Source organism: Protopterus annectens, chromosome 8.part0, assembly GCF_019279795.1.
Source record: "Protopterus annectens isolate FY-2018-M chromosome 8.part0, PAN1.0, whole genome shotgun sequence".
In the NCBI taxonomy this organism is placed as follows: Eukaryota; Metazoa; Chordata; order Ceratodontiformes; family Protopteridae; genus Protopterus; species Protopterus annectens.
The window spans coordinates 886,531,899-886,551,026 of NC_056741.1; the positions used below are offsets into that span (position 1 = coordinate 886,531,899).

A 19,128-nucleotide genomic window follows, 5' to 3' on the forward strand; every position below is an offset into this window, starting at 1 on the left:
TGGAGCTACGACTGAGATAAACCAATGGGTGCTCTTCCCCCTCTGAAGAAATCTGGCTAAGTACAGCCCCCACCCCATGGTTTGAAACATCCACCTGCACAACAAATTCTTTGCTGTAATCTGGACTGGCTAACACAGGGGGTACTCCTAAAGCTTCTTTACGCTTCTGGAATGCCTGCTCACATGCTGGGGTCCACACTATCTTATCTAACCTCATCTTCATTGTCAGGTCTGTGAGGGGAGCAGCTATGGTACTTTAACTGGGGACGAACTTTCTGTAGTACTCTGCTATCCCTAAAAATGCCCTCATCTGCTTTTTAGTAACAGGTGCAGGCCATGCCTGAATGGCTTCCACTTTGGCAGGTTCTGGCCTTATCTTACCACTCCCCACTCTATGTCCTAGGTAGGAGACTTTTGCCATACCCACCTGACATTTGCTCGGCTTAATGGTCAACCCTGCCCTCTGTAGTCTGCCCAGCACTTCCCTGACATGCTGAAGGTGCTCTGGCCAGGAATGACTGTAGATGCAATATCATCCAGGTAAGCAAGGGAAAACCCTCCTGCTAGGATATTATCTACCAGCCTCTGGAAAATTGCTGGGACATTCTTCATCCCAAAGGACATCTTTGTGAACTCACACAAGCCAAAAGGAGTCACAAAGGCTGACTTCTCTCTAGCACTGGTAGTCAAGGGCACCTTCCAGTAACCCTTGGTAAGATCAATGGTTGTAAGATACTTAGACCCACCCAGCTGCTCTAGGGTCTCATCTGTCCTAGGCATGGGATAAGCATCCGACTCTGTGTGACTATTTAATTTCCTGTAGTCCACACAGAACCTGGTGCTGCCATCCTTCTTTGGCACCAGCACCACAGGGGAGGCCCAGGGACTGCTGGACTCTTGAATCACCCCTATTCCAACATCTCCTGTACCTCTTGCCTCAGAGTCTGTCTGACTCTCTCAGCCACCCTATAGGGGCCTGCCTAATAGGCCTTTGGGGTCCTGTATCCACCTGGTGCTACACCAGGTGGGTGCACCCTGGTTTCCCAGTGAACATGTCCCCAAATTCCTGCAACACTGCTCGGATTTCTCGAATCTGGGTAGGAGAGAGCTGCTGGGACATTGCTACCCTTTCCACTGAGGTGACAGCCTGAGCCTCACTGAGGAGATCAGTCCCCAGATCTCCCTCAGACTTCTCCTGCAATCCACTGCAAATGCTCAGCACAAGGGCCTCCCTATCATGGTAAGGTTTCATCATGTTAACATGGTACAATTTGTGCCCCTGCCATCTGCCTAGCAGTTCCACCATGTAGTTAAAATCACTTGCCTTTCTTACCACCTTGTAGGGTCCCTCCCAAGCTGCTTGCAACTTGTTGTGTCTGACAAGAATGAGAACCATTATCTGCTGCCCCACAGCATACTCTCTAGCTCGAGCATTACTGTCATACCATACCTTTTTCTGTTGTTGGGCTTCTGCCAGGTTCTCCTGGGCCAAGCTCATGAGTTCCCTGAGCCTTATCCTGAGGTTTAGGACGTATGCCACAACAGACTCCTTGTGAGACTCGCACTCACCTTCCCACTCATCTCAAATTAAATCTACAGGTCCCCTCACCCTATTCCCATACAGCAACACAAAGGGTGAAAAACTTTTAGTTATGTACTCACCATAACTTCAGATGTTTGGGATCCATCTCGCCTACATTCTGACTGATGGGTTCGGAGCCGATCCCTCGGCTCCAACTCGGCACGCTTATGCCAAAGAGCGAAGTCTCTTATTGGCTGAGCTTACTATATCCCAGGATGCACCACTACCAGTCCCCCAGATCTAGTTTGTCCGCATACATGCACACACGCATGCACTGCTTATATAACATCGCCAGATGAAACAAGATAAAAACAGTAGAACTCAAACCGTTCAATCTCTTCTGATCTCCAAGGCAGGGGAAAGGAGGGTGGGTATTAAGAATGTAGGCAAGATGGATCCCAAACATCTGAAGTTATGGTGAGTACATAACTAAAAGATGTTATGTGATCCTATCTCGCCTACATTCTGACTGATGGGACAGCGTCCCTAGCACCTGAATCCTGGGTGGCTCACTGGAAAACACTCCTGAGTACCGTGGAACCAAATGATGCTCGCCCTTTAGATGCCACATCCAATTTATAGTGGGAAATGAAAGTGTGCGGATTGGACCAAGTAGCCGCAGCACAAATCTCAGAAATAGCGAGCTTGGAATGAAATGCAATAGAGGTAGCCATAGCTCTAGTAGAGTGAGCTTTGACAGATGTTGTAAGTTGCTTATTTGAAGAGGAATAAGCCTGAGTTATGCAATCTCTAATCCATTTGGCAATAGTAGCTTTAGTGATGGTTTTACCCAGTTTATTATCTGAAAAGGACACAAACAATTGGTCTGTTTTTCGAATTTGTTGAGTCCTGTCTAGATAGAAGCGCAATTGCCTGTGAACATCCAACTTATGCAAGGTGTATTCCGCTTTGTTTGAAAATTTTGGAAAGAAAACTGGTAGCTCTAGAGATTGTTGGAGACAGAGATTAGAACAAACTTTTGGAACAAAAGATGGATTAGGCCTAAGTGATACTCTATCCTTGTGAAAAATCAAGTACAGTGGTTTGATAGATAGGGCTTGAAGTTCTGAAACTCTTCTTGCAGAGGTAATTGCAATTAAGAAGGCAGTTTTCCAAGACAGATATTTCAACTCACATGTAGCAGCCGGTTCAAAGGGAGAAGATGTTAAGGCACGAAGTACCAAATCAAGATCCCACGGAGGCGCAGGATGAAAAACTGGGGGTCTTAAAGGCACAGCACCTTTTATGAAAGTTTTACATAATCTGCTACTCATCAACGGTGGGTCTATGGATTCGTGAAATTTGGAGATAGCTGCTAGTTGGACTTTAATAGTAGAGACTGAAGATCCTTGATTAAACAAGGATGTTAAAATTTCAAGACCTCTGGTATCGGGCCGTAATAGGGTCTAAGCCTCTGAGTTGAGCCCAGATAGCAAACCTCTTCCACTTACTGTGATACAATTTCTTAGTGGTGGGTTTGTGGGCTGAAGATAAAATGTGAATAACTTCCGGGTCCAATGTGTGATTTCTGACTAAAGTCGGAAGTGGAGGAGCCAAGCTGTTAATTTCAAAGTGTGAAGGGACTGGTGCTGTTGTCCCGACTGATGAACCAGAAGGTCCGGAGTTAGATCCAAAAACCAAGGACCGTCCCGAGTATATTTCTGTAGGTAGGGGAACCATACCTGACGAGGCCAGTACGGAGCAATTAGAATTATTGTGGACCCCAATTGGGAAGCTTTCTGGATGACTTTGGGGAGGAGTGGAACTGGAGGGAAAACATAAAGCAGTCCTGTTGGCCTAGGTTGGACTAGAGCATCCGTAGCTGCCTCCCCTTGACGTGGGGTCAAGGAAAAGAACCTTTTGCACTTCATGTTTTGTGGTGTTGCAAACAGGTCGCAGCACGGAATCCCCCATCTTTTGAAAATCTGAGCTGCTACTGTTTCGTTCAGGGACCACTCGTGAGGAGAGAGAATAGTCCTGCTCAGTCTGTCTGCCAATACATTGGATTTTCCTGGAATGTGGGTCGCTACCAGGAAGCGGTTGGTAGCCACTGCCCATTCCCACACCCTCATGGCCTCTCTGCAAAGGGGGTAAGATCTGGTCCCTCCTTGTTTGTTTAGATACCAGACCACCGACATGTTGTCTGTGTGGATAGCGATAATGCCTTGAGGGAGAAACTTGTGGAGGGCTTGTAGGGACAGAAGTACAGCCCTCATTTCCAACACATTGATATGGAGAAATGTTTCGTTTGGAAGCCAAGAACCCTGAACTGACCTGCCCAGACAATGCCCCCCACCCGTCTGGGAGGCATCGGTTGTCAAGGTGGCCACCGGAGGGGGTATAACAAAAGGTCTTCCCTGATTCAGATTGGATGACAGAAGCCACCAGCGGAGGTCCCGTTTGCAAGTTTCTGTAATCAGTATGTGATGATTGAGGGGGAGATCCTGAAAAGACCATTGTGTCGATAACAGCCACTGAAGAATCCTCATGTGCAATCTTGCCAGAGGAACTAGGAGAACCGTGGCAGACATTGAACCTAAAAGTTGCAGGACCATCCTGGCTGGGGCTTTGGATCTTAGAAGCAGGGCTCGGGCTTGACCTTGTAATGTTTGTATCCTTTCGGTAGGAAGGAAGATTCGCATTAATTTTGAGTCTATCTCTGCTCCTATGAATCTTATGCGCTGAGAAGGCAGCAAGACAGACTTTGACCAGTTGAATGTAATTCCCAGGAAGCACCCAGGAGATGGTGGCTTGTAGGTTTTCTAGTAGTAGATGCCTGGTGGTGGCAGTCAGGAGCCAGTCGTCCAGATAGGGAAACACTTGGAATCCGAGACTCCTCAGGTGAGCAGTCACTACTGCCAAACACTTGGTGAACACCCTGGGGGCTGTGGTGAGACCAAAGGGCAGTGCACAAAATTGGAAATGACTGTCTCCCAGGCTGAAGCGCAGATACCTCCTGGACGCCTGATGTATCGGTATGTGATAATAGGCATCCTTGAGATCTATGGAGCACATCCAAACATCTTTCTCCAATAATGGGAGAATGGATTGTAAAGTGACCATTCGGAATTTGGACTTCATGACGGACTGGTTTAGTTTGCTGAGATCCAAAATGGGTCTCAGGTCCCCTGTCTTTTTTGGCACTAAAAGAACCTTGAGTAATTTCGGATCCGATCTGGTCTGTGGGGACGGTTGGATGACTTCTTTTTCTAGCAGCTTTGAAGCTTCTACGGCTGCAATTTCCCTTTGACTGGGTGGTGGGTCCGGGATTTTTTTGGACGGTGGGGGTGAGTGTGTGAAGGGAATGGTGTAACCTCCGGCAATAATCCGAAGCACCCATCTGTCCTGAGTAATAGACTCCCAGGCTTTTAGGTGCTTGGCAAAATGGCACCCGACTGGCTCCGGAGCAGCACAGCCGGGCAATCCCTCATGAAGTGTGGGAGGCTGAAGAGCCACGAAAGGACCCGCGGTCTCCAGTGTTGCGGGGGCCTCTGCCGCCTCTGGGACGGCGTCTCCCAGAAAAATTTCCCCGTCCTCTGCCTCTGGAAGGGGAATCTTCCTGCTGTTGGGGAAAGAATTTCTGTGATTTGCGGAACCACATTTTCCCTCCTCTTTTAGCCTTTGGATAAGGCCAAAAGGGAGTGGAATAACGTGCTCCTATGGCAGATAAAGTCTTTCCCTCCTGCTCACAGTGGGTAAGAGTGTCTTTTACCTTGGGTCCAAACAAAGAGGACCCATCAAAGGGAGCGTCGGCAAAGGAAGACTTGAAAGCCTCCGCGAAATGACACAAACGGAGCCAGGCTTGTCTCCGTAGAGCCACGCCTGTGCCTGCCGCTCTGCCCGCCCCTTTGACCGCATATGAAATGAGCCTCATGGAAGAGTTAGAAATCGAGTTAAGGATAGCCAACTGAGAGCTAACCGACTGGGCTAGCTGCTCAGGTAGGTTACCTGAGAGGGAGTCTGAGAGCTCCTTGACCAGATCCCTCTGTAGTCTGGTGAAATGTGCCAAATAATTCAGGGACCTCAGAGTAAAGGCCGCTGAAGTCAGGGTGCGCTTCTCGTACCGGTCCATGCTCCTAGACTCCTTATTAGGAGGATGGACGGACGTTGAAGCCTCTGCCACGTCCTGCTGGGTAGCAGATGCCACCACCATGGCATCTACAGCCACGCCTTTAGTTAAGAATTCCTTCTCGGGTGGGGCAGACAAAAATTTGTTAGGGCGAGAAGGCACTGGTTCCACAGTATCTGGATGTTCCCACGCCCTCCGACAAACCAAATCCAGGAGCTCGTCGAAGGCGGAGACACCCAGGAGGCGGAGGGCTGAGCCCCGAAGGCCTTGAGAAACACCGACTCATCAGCGGAGGGGGGTTTGGAATTCCAGCCGCCTCGTTGCTTAAGGATCTCTAGAATGTCTGCAAATGAGACATCATCCGAGGACGACTTTGGGGACCCCTCCGCATCATCAAGATCAGTGTCCGATGTAAGAGACTCATCAGGGAGTCCACGTGCTTCCTCTTGCACGATCTCTTCCTTGGGGCTCCTCCGAAGACAACTCGAAGAACCCTCAGGAGGAGGGAACCCCGTGGGGTAACCTCAGGCCCGGGCTCCGCTGCCTAGAGACAGGGAACTGCCAAAGACCCAGTCTCCATGCCCAGGGAAGGTGCCGGTAAAGCCGTAGAGATGGCCGAAGAAGACTTGGCCAAGGCACTCCTCATAGCTCTGAAAGCCGGACCCCCAGAATCCTGGGAGGGTCCGGTCCTCGGAGCCATGATAGCAGACGGAAGTCCCGCGGCCGAAGCACCGAGAGGGAGGCTCAGAACCGACAGCATTGGTCCCGAAACGTCACCCCCGGGTCCAGTCGAAGAAGTCCGTGTGCTAAACTCGGACCCGAAGGCCGGGGTTGGAGTAAGGGTCGGAGCCGACCCCAGGATCTCTACTGGCTCCATCAGCACCTGCTCTGACGGAGCCGAAGCGGTCGGAGGAGGAATGGCAATGGAGTGGGCTATCGGCTCCGAAGCCAATTGGGTCGGAGCCGAAACAAATTTTTGAAAGACTGGGGACTGGAACAGTCTTTGGAGCACCCTGTCTATGTCCGAATCTGACATCCTCGATGACCTGGAAGAGACCGAACGGGTCCGAGTAGGTCTCTCCAACGGCTCCAAGGGACTAGGGGACCGGCTCCGAGGCGACTCGATAACTATCGGCGCCGAAGGAGTGTCCAAACCAATTTCCATCGGTGCCGAAGAGGACTTTGGCGCCGAGGAGGAAGTGTCTGAGCGGACAACCTTAATCGGCTCCGAGATCAGTGGAGCCGATGAAGGTGACTTGCCTCTCGATGCCCCAGCCGTCGGCTCCGAACCCAGAGGAGTCGAGACTGGAGGCATCGAGGCAGACCGTTCCACCCTCGGCTCCGAAGTCCGTGGAGCCGAAGGAGAAGCCTGCCTATGTCTTTTGGCGGTTGGGTCCGACGGACTGGTCGGAGCCGACGCCCTTTTCTTTTTAGCAGGAGAAGGAGAGGACGCTAATGCTTCTTCAAAAGAGGGTTTTATAAGGCCTTTCAAAATAAGTTTATTTTTCCTCTCTTGGAGGACCCTCGAGGAAAAGCGTGACACACGCTGCAGGACTCCTGCAAATGTTTGGCCTTGAAACAATATACACAGAGAGAGTGGTCATCTGTGATTGACATTTTAAAACTGCACTTAGTGCACTTCTTAAAGCCCGAAGGCCTAGGAGCCTGAGACATTATAGCAACAAATTTAGTAACTCTATCACAGAAAAACACACTATTTTTTTTTTTTTAAATGACTGTCACTACAATGATTAGCTTACGGTTGCAGATTAAGATTGACAGTCCGACAACTACAGAAAAATAACTAAAGGGATCCTAGAACCCCTAAGGATTTGAAAAACAATTGACTGACAGGGAAAGGCCCTTCAATTCAAAGGGGCCTCTAGTCAGAACAAACACACAATCACACACAAATTTTTCCACAAAAATACCAGTCACACACAAAAAGTACGGTATAGCTGTTAAAACAGCTTTTTTGTTATAGAATTAGAAAATTCCTGACAGAAATAGTTAGTGAAAAACACTACTTAGCTCAGCCAGCTCGAGACCACGTCTTTGCTAGTTAGCGGCAAACGAGATCTGGGGGACTGGTAGTGGTGCATCCTGGGATATAGTAAGCTCAGCCAATAAGAGACTTCGCTCTTTGGCATAAGCGTGCCGAGTCGGAGCCGAGGGATCGGCTCCGAACCCATCAGTCAGAATGTAGGCGAGATAGGATCACATAACATCCTGTGGATTCCTGGGGAACTTCTATGTAAGCAAACAACAGATGGGGCAAATATTTGTTCCACTCCCTCTTAAACTGATCTGCACATGCCCATAGCATGGATTTGATTGTAGAGTTTAACCTCTCAACAAGACCATTAGTCTGGGGAATGGTAGGGGTGGTCTTCATGTGCTTCAGCCCACAGGATTTCCACAGACAAGCCAGCAGGTATGACATGAAATCGGCACCTCTGTCAGTCAGTATTTCTTTTGGGAAACCTACCCTGTGAAAATCTCTAGCAAAGCATTTGCCACCTTCTCTGCCTCAATGGAGGACAAAGCCACTGTCTCACTGTATCGTGTTGCATAATTCACTACCACTAGGATATACTTTTTCCCTGTGGAACTTGGGGTACTCAGAGGACCCACAATATTCATAGCTACCCTCTGAAATGGCTCCTCAATCACAGGCAAAGGCATCACAGGAGCTCTCACCTTATCTCCTGCCTTGCCTATCTTTTGGCACTGTTTACAGGTCCTGCAGTACCCTGTTACATCTCTGGAAATTCCAGGCCAATAGAGGTTCTGCATAATACGCCTCTTTGTACGTTTTATGCCCATATGACCTGCAAAGGGAATATCATGGGCTATGGCTAGAAGTGCCACACGGTAGGCTCTAGGCACTACCAACTGCTGTACTCTCTCACCTTCTAGCCCTCCCTCAGGGGTCCACTCTCTGTATAGTAACCCTCTGTCCCAGTATACAAATTCCCCCTTTCCTTGAGAATCAGGTGCCTCCCTAGCTACCTGCCTCAGGCCTTGCAATGTAGAGTCTGAGAGCTGAGCCTGTCTCAACTCTCTCCTTGTAACCCTTCCCAGCTCCCCTTCCACAGGAAGTCTGGCATCCTCTGACAGTGGTGCCTCACTGTCAGCCTGAGTACTACTACTCACCTCTACCTTTGCAGTCACTCTGTCCAAGGGACCATCAGTACCCACAAGCAGCTGTGGCTCACCTTCAGTCTCACTGCTACATCGTAGCTCACTCCCTGAAGTAACCACCTCACTAGTCCTGGCTGCACGTATGCAGCCAGTCTGGGTCTCCCCGAGGCTACCAAACTTACATGCTTGTCTCCAAGCCTGACTGCATGTAACTGCACAAGCACAGGGTACTGCACTATCAAAATCATTCCCTATCAGGACATCTGCTGGTATATCCTTAGACATACCGACTTGCTGGCTTCCTTTTCCACACTCCCAGTCAAGGTGAGCCATAGCCCAAGCTATTTGGAATGGGATCCCTCCTAAAGCCCTGACTGGAGTGGACTGCCCAGGCAAGTAGTGCTCCTCTGTAACCATTGCAGGCTTTACAATGGTTATATCAGAGGCTGTGTCTCTCTTCCCAATGGCCTCTTTGCCATTCAGTACAATAGGATATAGCCTCTGGTGGTAGTTTGGTACCCTTGTTGTCCCAAGACAACCTACTATTGGCATTTTGTCTTTCTCACTTACTGGCTCCCTCACCTTTGGTTCCCCACCTTGCCTCCATGGACACCTGTATGCTAAATGGCCCCACTGGTTGCATTCAAAACATTTAACCCTAGCTCCTGGATGTGTACCTGAACTAGTGGCTTCCCCTGCTACTGGCAGATTCTGTTGGGGTAGTATGTGCTGCTCACCACAGGTTCTTTGAGACCCATGAGCAGTACTGGGGGTCCCCTTCCTGTGCAGGGCTGCCCTGCTTGCCAGGTATAGGTCTGCCTTCTTCCCAAACTCATCTGAAATAGCACATTGTCTATCAGCTAACCAGATCCTCATGTCCTCAGGCAAAGTGCTAAGGGCTTGTTCCCTCACCAAAAGGTCTGCCAGCCCTTCAAAAGTGGTGACCTGACATCCACTCACCCAATTATGGAAATAAGTGCTCAGTTCAGCAACATATTCACACACACTTTCATCTGCCTTGCGTCTATGCTCACAAAACTTGTTCCTATATGTTTCAGGTGTTAGCCTAAACAGTTCTAAAAGACATCTCTTTACAGCAGTATAATCAAAACATGCAATGGCAGACATTTTAGCTAACGCAGTTACAGCTTTACCCTGGAGAAAGGGGGGCAGGAACCATACCCAGAGCCCTTGTTCAACTTCATACTGTTTACATACCCTCTCAAACATATGAATGAAACTATCAAAATGATCCCCCTCTTTAAACTGCGGAAGAAATTTACTGACCTTTTGTGCTTCTGGGGTCCAGTTACTCCCTTCCCCATTACCTCCATGACTCTGGCAAAGAGTCAGCATATCCGTCTCATGCTGCCTCTGTCTTTCCTTTTCCTCAGCATCCAGACACAACAGTTTCTCATTCTCTTCAGCGTGTAGACTCCTCAGTCTCTCAGCTGCTTCTACTTCCAAATGCCTGGCCTCCACCTCAAGACTTTTTAGCTCCAGCTGGATGTTTAAGTCCACTGCAGAAAGGTTGAGCTGCCCATTCTCCGATGGAATTATATCTCCACTGCCAGTCTGATTGTCCTCCTGGTTGCTGTTTTCTGATGCAGCTGTAACCAAGGCTGCAATCAGGTCTGCCTTAGTCAGTTTCCATGCAAAAGTCCCCTAGCCTAGCACAGCTCCGCCAGCTGGCTCCTTGTCAGCTTTCCATACTCCTCTGCTTACCCTGACTAAGCTAACAAAAGAAATAAAACAACTGCGATCTGAACTCTGAGTATTCACTGTATGGCTGTTTTTTAGAGTACAAAACACCTTCAAAGCTCACTGTACACAAGCTACAGGATTCACTCCACCCATACCACTACAAGCAAATTAGTATTTGCCAACTAATTAATATGTGATGTGGCTATCCCACCGCTGCCAAACAATATGTGAGGATATCCCAACCACTGCCACCAATTAATATGTGATGCTCGTGCCCCGGCCCAGCAATCAAGGAGCCTCAGTCCTCACCAGTAACACCAGAGAGGGTGTCTCATATGAGAGGAAAGGATAACTAATACACCCAGTAAAGTTAAATTTCCCTTAAGAGCACACAGAGATCACAGTCAGTCTGGGGCTGGTCGCTCCCTTGCTCCCCAGGTCCTCAATAAGCCTCCCCACTGGCACAGCTGTAGGGTCCAGATCTCAGCCTAGCTGGGCAAGCTAAAATCTCCAGCACCCTCTCTGTCCAACCAGTGCTTCGTGTCCCTGCCCAAGTAGCTGGCACACACACACTCTGAGATAAGACTTTGCACAACCACACAGACACTTCTGGGGAAGGCTGGCACAGGTTCTCCAGCTGTGCCCCTTTTACCCAGACTATACGATAGTAATTACTGCCACCACCCAGCTAATACTAATCAGCTACTCAAAGGCCCTTAAAAGGGTGTCCAATTATTACTGTGCAATATTATTATCCAATTGGTAGCATAGCCCAGGGTTAAAGCTATAGGAGTGGCTTTGTACAATTTTACCAAAGGCATACAAGTACTCTAAAGAGCTTAAATTATCTCTACACAAACCAGCCATAGTTAAAAGTGTTTTAAAATATTTAATAATAAATAATTAAAACAACAAGACAATACGTTCCACTATACAGTGCTAGTCAAATGTTCAGAGATACACACAGTAGTACAGTTCTGACATCACAGAAAAACAATTAGTCTAAACTTTCTAATTCCTAGCTATTGCTACAAGAAAACACACTTCTAAAATAACTTACTTACATAGAGAAAAAGGCAGTGCTGTGAGTTGGATAGTCAGACAAAAAATGCTCAATAATCTCTGGTTCTCACTGTTTAAATTGAAACTGCAGTTCTGCTAAAACATTACATCATGTCACAATTTCCTGGTGATCCCAGGCTGACAGAAACTGCATTTACATTCTTTTACACTTAGCAATAAAGGACATTCCACATGTAAATTCTAGTAATTAACTTTAGCCTTAAAACAATAGGCAGGAAGCCTTCATCTAGCCGGACTGGAGCCGACTTGTAAAACATCAAAGGCAGTGATGAAATAATTTTAATTTCAAAGGACCAACAAGAAATGCTTGACTTAGCTTTCTTTACAGCAGATGGCAATGTTGCCACATTGTTTTAAGTTCAACATTCATATTTACAAATGATAGAATTATCTGCACAATTCTATCTGGCTAGGCTGGCAGCCTTCACCCATTTCTACCAGTCTTCACAAACGTAAGGGATGTTGCCTTGTTGAAACATAAATTGTTTTTTAAAGAATCCATTTTTATTTTAAAATATAATAGTCTTGCATATGGTTTTAACGCTGAAGTCAATTGCAGATATTTACTCTAATTGACTCAATTGTTTTCTTAATGATTTTGTTGCCTTGTTAATATGTGTATATAAAGGGGGATGTTTTCTTATGTATTTCACTTCTTGAAGGCTGTGAGAGCTGAGGCTCTAAAGTTTTGGTAATAAATTCTTGGTACTGTTGCCTGTGGTTGTTATTTCTCTATTTCTGGCTCTCCTTTTGTGTGGCTGTTGAACCATTTGAAAATAGCCTCTTTTGACAAAGGTTGCCCCTTTTTCTTACCTTCACAAGAAATTAACTAATCCGAAGATGTGAAGGATTTAGTTCTCTCATGAAAGTACTTGAGCTGTCTGTGGAGATCCAAGATATGGAGTATCGTTTCTCCCTCATTTTTTTGGGTTCAGGAAAGAAAATGGGGAGATGGATAATTCCTCTTAAAATAAATTCAGATATCTCTTCAGGCATAAAAGAAGGATTAGTTCTTAAACAAATCCCGTCTCTGTGAAAAATCAGATAGGATTTACTCACCGTAAGAGCTAGCAACTCAGATACACTTCTTGCAGAGGTCAGAGCTATCAGTAACAGTTTTCCATGTTAAGAACCTCAAGTTAACCAAGTTAACTGGTTCAAATAGAGCAAGCGTTTGCTTCTCTAACACAAAAAAGAGTAAAATCCCATGATTGGTGGAACTCCCTGGTCAGCCTCAGTAAGAAGCTGAGATCCCTCATAAAATCCTCCAAAGCCAGTTACGAAAACAAAATTGCCACTGATTCTAAAGACAACCACAAAGCATTCTATAGCTATGTCAAGAATCTCAATGGCAACACTCAGATCTGCTCTGAGTTACAGCACAATGGCACTAAATATACAGAACCATCTGATACTGCCAACATCCTGGCAGATAGGTTCAGTGTTAGCTTTACCTCCCTCTCACCCCCTATAGGGCCCATCTCTATACTGGAAGAATGCAAAGTTCCTGTAATCATGGCTGCACAGGTAAAAACCACACTCTCCAAAGCCAAGAACATAGCATCCATGGGACCTGATAACATCCCAAGCTGCATTCTACATGAACTACAGAATAAACTGGCACCCCAGCAAAGTACCATGTTTAATCATAGCCTTACCTCAGGCTTTGTGCCCACTGAATGGCGCACAGTGACAGTCATCCCACTCCACAAAAGGGGAGCCACCACGGACCCTGGTATCTACAGCCCAATTAGCCTGATGAGCCTGGTCTGCAAGGCTATGGAACGTATCATCATGGAACTTATAAATAATGACATTGGTAATCTCCAGACTCAGGACCCCATCCAGTTCGTGTTTGTAAAAGGCAGATAATGTCTCCTAAACCTGATAGACGTCTTTGAAGCGGTCACCAAAGCCTTAGATGAGGGTAAGGTAGTTCACACAGCCTATCTAGATCGCGCCAAGACTTTTGACACCATCCCCCACTCTGGAATTATAGATAAACTCACTAAACTAGGTATAAATTCCTATGTCACAAGATCGGTTGCCACTGACAGAACCCATACAAATTAGCAGACTCCAAATCTGACTTCAGACCAGTGACAAGTGGAGTACCACAGGGTTCAGTCCTAGGTCCTCTCCTGTTTGGTATCTACTTCTCTGAAGTACAGGCTAACATAGAAGGTCTTTGGCTATCAAAGTTCCTAGATGACTGCAAACTAGGAGCCATAATTGAAACTCCTAACGATGTGGACATCCTACAAAAGGGCCTCACTGAGACAGATGCTTGGTGTCAAAGCCAAGGCCTCAAGCTCAATGCCAAAAAGTGCATTGTCATCCCTTTTGGTAAAAACTCTGTACCCATGAACTACCACATAGGTGGTAGTCTACTTAACACTGAAAGTATGATAAGAGACCTTGGGACACAGGTGGACAGTAGTCTCTCCTTTGATAATCACATCACCACAGTAGTCAGGAAATCCTTCTACATGGCACACCTCATCACAAAAGGTTTCTCATCCAGGAAAAAAGAGGTCATTGTTCCCCTCTACTCGTCACTCATTAGACCCATTACAGAATATAGCGCCCCTTTTGGTATGTACCTCATAAGACATCTACAACAACTGGAAAGGCCGCAGAAATACCTCACAAAGAGGATTACTGGCCTCAAACAGATGCCCTACGCAGACTGTCTAAAAAAACTCCAGCTTTACTCTGTTGCATATTGCCTACTCAGAGGTGATCTCTGCCTAACATACAAAGCTATGTCAAACCCAGAGCTGTTGGACATGCTCCACTTAAAGAAATCCCAATCCCTCTGAGCTACACGCTCTAGGGACCTAAACCTTGTCACCACAATAAACAGAACATGCTGGAAGAATAGATTCCTGTCCCAGTGACTTCCGATACTCTGGAACAAACTACCTATCTATATCAAACAAAAAAAATCTTGATGATTGGATGGGAGATAGGAAATTCACCCTGGAGATCACTTCTGTGGCTCTGCTCAACAGGGGCACAGGAAAATAATTTTTGTGGATGGCGAAAGCCAGGGTACCTTTTTTGGCTAGGCTTATATAGGCCCTAGGGCCAATAGCCTAGTACCTACTTATGAACCTACTTATGAACAAAATTAAGATCTCAAGGATGGGCCACCAGTTTTCTTGGAGGCTTCTCATGCAAAACCTCTTTCAAAAACATTTTAACATGATAATGCCTTGAAAGAAGAGGATACATGGACAGACATGCAGAAATGTCCAATAAATGAACCTTGATGGAGAAGAAAGAAAGGCCATAGAATAGTAACTCAAACAAATATTGTAAAACCAGAGAACAGCTAGCTTTGAATGGGTGCTAGTTATGCTGTCATCACCAACTAGAAAATCTTTTCCACTTACTAATATATGACTTTCAAACAGCATTTTTGCCTCCATTAATACCTGATGCACATCCCTAGTAAACAGGTGCCTAAAGGGAATTAAGATCCTGTCTTCCAAGCAGTCATCTGAAGATGATTTTGATCAGGGTGTATCAAACACCCTTGATCTTGTATGAGTACATCCATCCTGTGAGGAGGCTTTTGGTAATTACCCCTGGCGATTTCCACAAGAAGGAAGAGTCACTGATGCTCAGGCCAGAAAAGAGTCACCACAATGATCTTGTGGGATTCCTACTGAATCTTCAAATGTACCCTGGATATCAGTGGGAAGGGTGGAAAAGCATACATGAATATTCATGTCCAAGGAAAAGAACAGGCATCTGTCTTCCAGGCCTTCCTGCATGGAGTTCTGGAGAAGAATATTACCAGCTGATTGTTCAGAGCAGAGGCAAAAAGGTCTATTTGAAAAACTCACGGATGTGTCAAATCTTGGAAGACCCCTTGATCTAGTTTCCATCTGAGAGGGTCATTTCTTGTCCTGCTCATCTTGTCTGTCACACAGTTTTACTCTGACAAAATGTAGGATGCCTGTGGAGTCAGACTGTGCTATGAATCTATATCCCAAGCTAATGTGGCAAGTCTGCAAAGGGGGTATGATTTGGTTACCCCATGCTTACTGATGTACCACATTACTGTGGCATTGTTTGTAACAACCTGAAGAGGCCATGGGGACTAAAGTTGATTCAGACAGTTGAGTGTCTTGACCAGGGCAAGCATTTTTTTTATATTTATGTGCTTGCATCTGTTCTTGATATCCCAAACCTTGCACTTTTATCCCTCATGACACTGATCTCCACACAAAGTCCGAGGTGGTTGTAGTGACTGACTGCTTTGGAGTGGAGGTGGGGGGGGTGAAGAAGGGGAGATATGCTCTTAGGTTAATTTGTTGTGTTTATCAAGTGATTTCTCTTCTGATAAACCCCAGCACTGGGATTTGAAAAGACAAAAGAAGTTGGTGCTGGGACCAAAAAGACTTCAGACACTATCATATCTTTCTCATGTGGAGTCTTGCCAGGGGTATCATGAGAATCATAGATGCCACAGATTCCAGGATTTGACAGACTTTATAACAGCTAGCACCTCTTGCAGTGACACAGGTCTGAGTTGAAAACCATTGATATAGATCTAGATATAAATCTCTTTTTTCCTGTGGAAGAAAAGCTTTTGAACTGAGGTGTCTTGCAGATACCCTAGGAACACAATCCAGTGCAATGGAGTCAAAAAAGACTTTTGAATGTTGTCTTGGAATCTCAGCTCGAGTAATAAATGTCTCGCCCAAGAGACAGATTCCTGCCACCTTGAAAAAGACAACTCATCTAAATGTGGAAAAATGTGGATACCCCATAGCCTGCAATGAACTACAACTGGAGCTAGACACTTTGTGAACACTCTTAGTGCAGTGGACAGTCAAAGGGTAAGGCAGAGAACAAATAATCTGACCCAGACACAAAGAACCTTAAGAAATGCCTGAAGTCTGAATGAATAGGGATGTGATGCAAAGCATCTCATAAATCTAGTGTTACCAGGAAACTTAAAATGAAGAAGAAAAGATAACAGGTTGTGAAGTGACAGCATTTTGAACTTGAACACTATCACACACAGGTTTAGGAAAAAAAGATCAAGAACTGGTCTCCACGCATCATTTTTGACATTTTAAAAAAACATCATTGAATAAAAACCTTTCCCAACCTGGGAAGAAGGAACTGGTTCTATCACTCACTGGGACAGCATGTGCTGAAGATCTGGAAACTGTCTGCTGAGCTGTTGCATCCTTGGCAGGATATACCTCATATAGCTAAGACTTCTGCAGCAATGATCAGTATGACAAACATCACTAGATTTCTGGGTAGGACCATCATTTTTTTTTCTTAAAAGACCAGGTGCCTGTGAAACTATGAAACTGAGAATGTGATGATTACTATTTGCATTATACACACTTTAACATAACTGCAGTGGTGCCTGTGCATCCCCTTTATTGTGTGTTGTAAGTTTTCGCATTGAGGGTGTTATTTACTTTGAGCCCTGAGTGTTTTTTTAGAATGATGTCAGGCCCACTGTGGTCATGGCTTCCTATGTTTCACTTGTCCTGCAGCTCCTGCTGCATTTGCCACATATACATGTTGTGCCTGCCGTAATGTTTTCCAGCAATTGGGTGACAATATTTTAGCTGGCAGCATTTTGATTTCTTGATGTTATACACCACTAATTTAGCAGCAGCAACACTCTGCGTCACAGGGTTGTGAGGTACAATCAATCATTACAGATCTAAATCACTGATCATCTTTAAATGGCAGAGCATATTTAATGGTGGTAAAACATCTACACTATCTGAAATATTTTATATCACAATACTGTAAAATCAGGATATAGTAAAGCATATTAGCTTTCTGTATTCAATTATATGCCATGTGAATGTATCTGGAGTATCTGATAAAATAAATAGGTCACTATGTCTACTGTCAATACCAAGCTGATATTATAAATATTATTCATTAATTTATAGTAATTCTCAAACACATTAACTATTAATTTATCAAAAAACAAAATACCTTTATCAAGTCAGTGATGTTAGATAAGTATTTTTATGTTTCTAATACCTTTTATAATAGTCTGGGATACATTTTCTGCATTAACTGCAACACATTCAAAGTATAGCTGACATTTCTAATAATAGTATGGATGCTAATTAATATAATATTGCTGATATTTAATTCCATCACTGTTTAACAGTAAATAACTCCAATTTTGCATTAGCAGCTCAACATTTTAAAATCAGTTTCATGGCACTAGACTGTCTTATCATCACTGTAGAATGTAATGCTGAGAAATAAACCAGTGAAGTATTTGAAAACTGCAAAAGGTAATGCTGAAAAATATATAACTTCTTTTATTTTTAAACCACACTATGATACACATGTTCATTTTGATGCAGTGTACAAGACATTTTCAGATTTTCTAACTCAGTATGTCCCTGTATGCTCTGTAGTAAACTAGTAAATGAGAAGAAGTACATAATGTTTAGGCTTTTTCCATGTAAATTAAGGAAGGAAAGAACATTTTACAATATGTGGAAGCAGTTCTTCCTATACAGAGTAATATTTATAATATTACTAAGCATCAGCAGTGTACCTTTTAATTTAAGACAAAAAACTATACTGCAACAACATTCAGAACAACAATAAACCCAACTCTAAAAAATCTGATCAGCCATTAAAGAAATCTTATTTCCCAGTCAAAAATTCAACCCTAACTCCTCTTCTAACTCACCACTTGAAATTGCAATATAATTCAACCATTATTTCATAAACAGTATAGCATCCCAAACCAAGGATTCCACATTTTATTTTTTTATTTATTTAACATTTGTTGACCAGGAAAGTCCGACTAGGTTCCACAGAGCCTGTTTTCAGCGGAGGCCCGGGGAGAAATGCTCCAGACAAACATCTAATCCCAACCCTGCCTAACAGCCACAAACCACCACATCTACTTTCACCTTTAAACCTGTGCCCACATCCTATCTAAAACTACTCTTAAACAAACTCAAACAATTCTCTATTTCATAGATACTGTCAATACAGCTAGAGATAATGGCGAACTAGTCTCCTCATTTCTAGACCTGTCTAAAGCCTTCGACACAGTTTGTCACAGCAAACTTCTACTTCAAATGTCCTCAGTAGGTCTCACTCAGCCTAGCCTTCTATGGTTCAAAAGCTACTTGCTCGATATATATCAGTCAGTTAAAATGGCGCTGCATCTTCTCTCCATACCTCTCAATCACCACCGGTATACTACAAGGCTCTATACTTGATCCTCTCTTCTTTAACATTCTTACCAACACCCTCCACATATATGCACAAGCCTTACTAACATAATATGCAGATGATGCCACACTCATATGCAAATCAAGCATATCTCCAAAACGTTACTCACAAAGCTTTAACAGCCACTGAAAGACATATCGTTATCTCACAACTCATGCTCAACTCACAAAAAGCAAACTACTACTCCCCACCCCCAAATTCCTCCCTCCCTCATGAAAAAACAAAATTGAAAATCCTCTCTCTCAGCACAACCACTGAAGCCACTTCTTATAGCAAATTACAAGGG

The 19,128-nt window shown here is 45.0% G+C and overlaps 1 protein-coding gene across 6 annotated transcripts in view; it reads right to left on the bottom strand.

Moving 5' to 3' along the window:
- LOC122809137 (plasma membrane calcium-transporting ATPase 3) overlaps positions 1–19,128 on the bottom strand; it is a 4,021,470-nt gene that overhangs the window by 303,830 nt on the left and 3,698,512 nt on the right. The window lies entirely within an intron of this gene.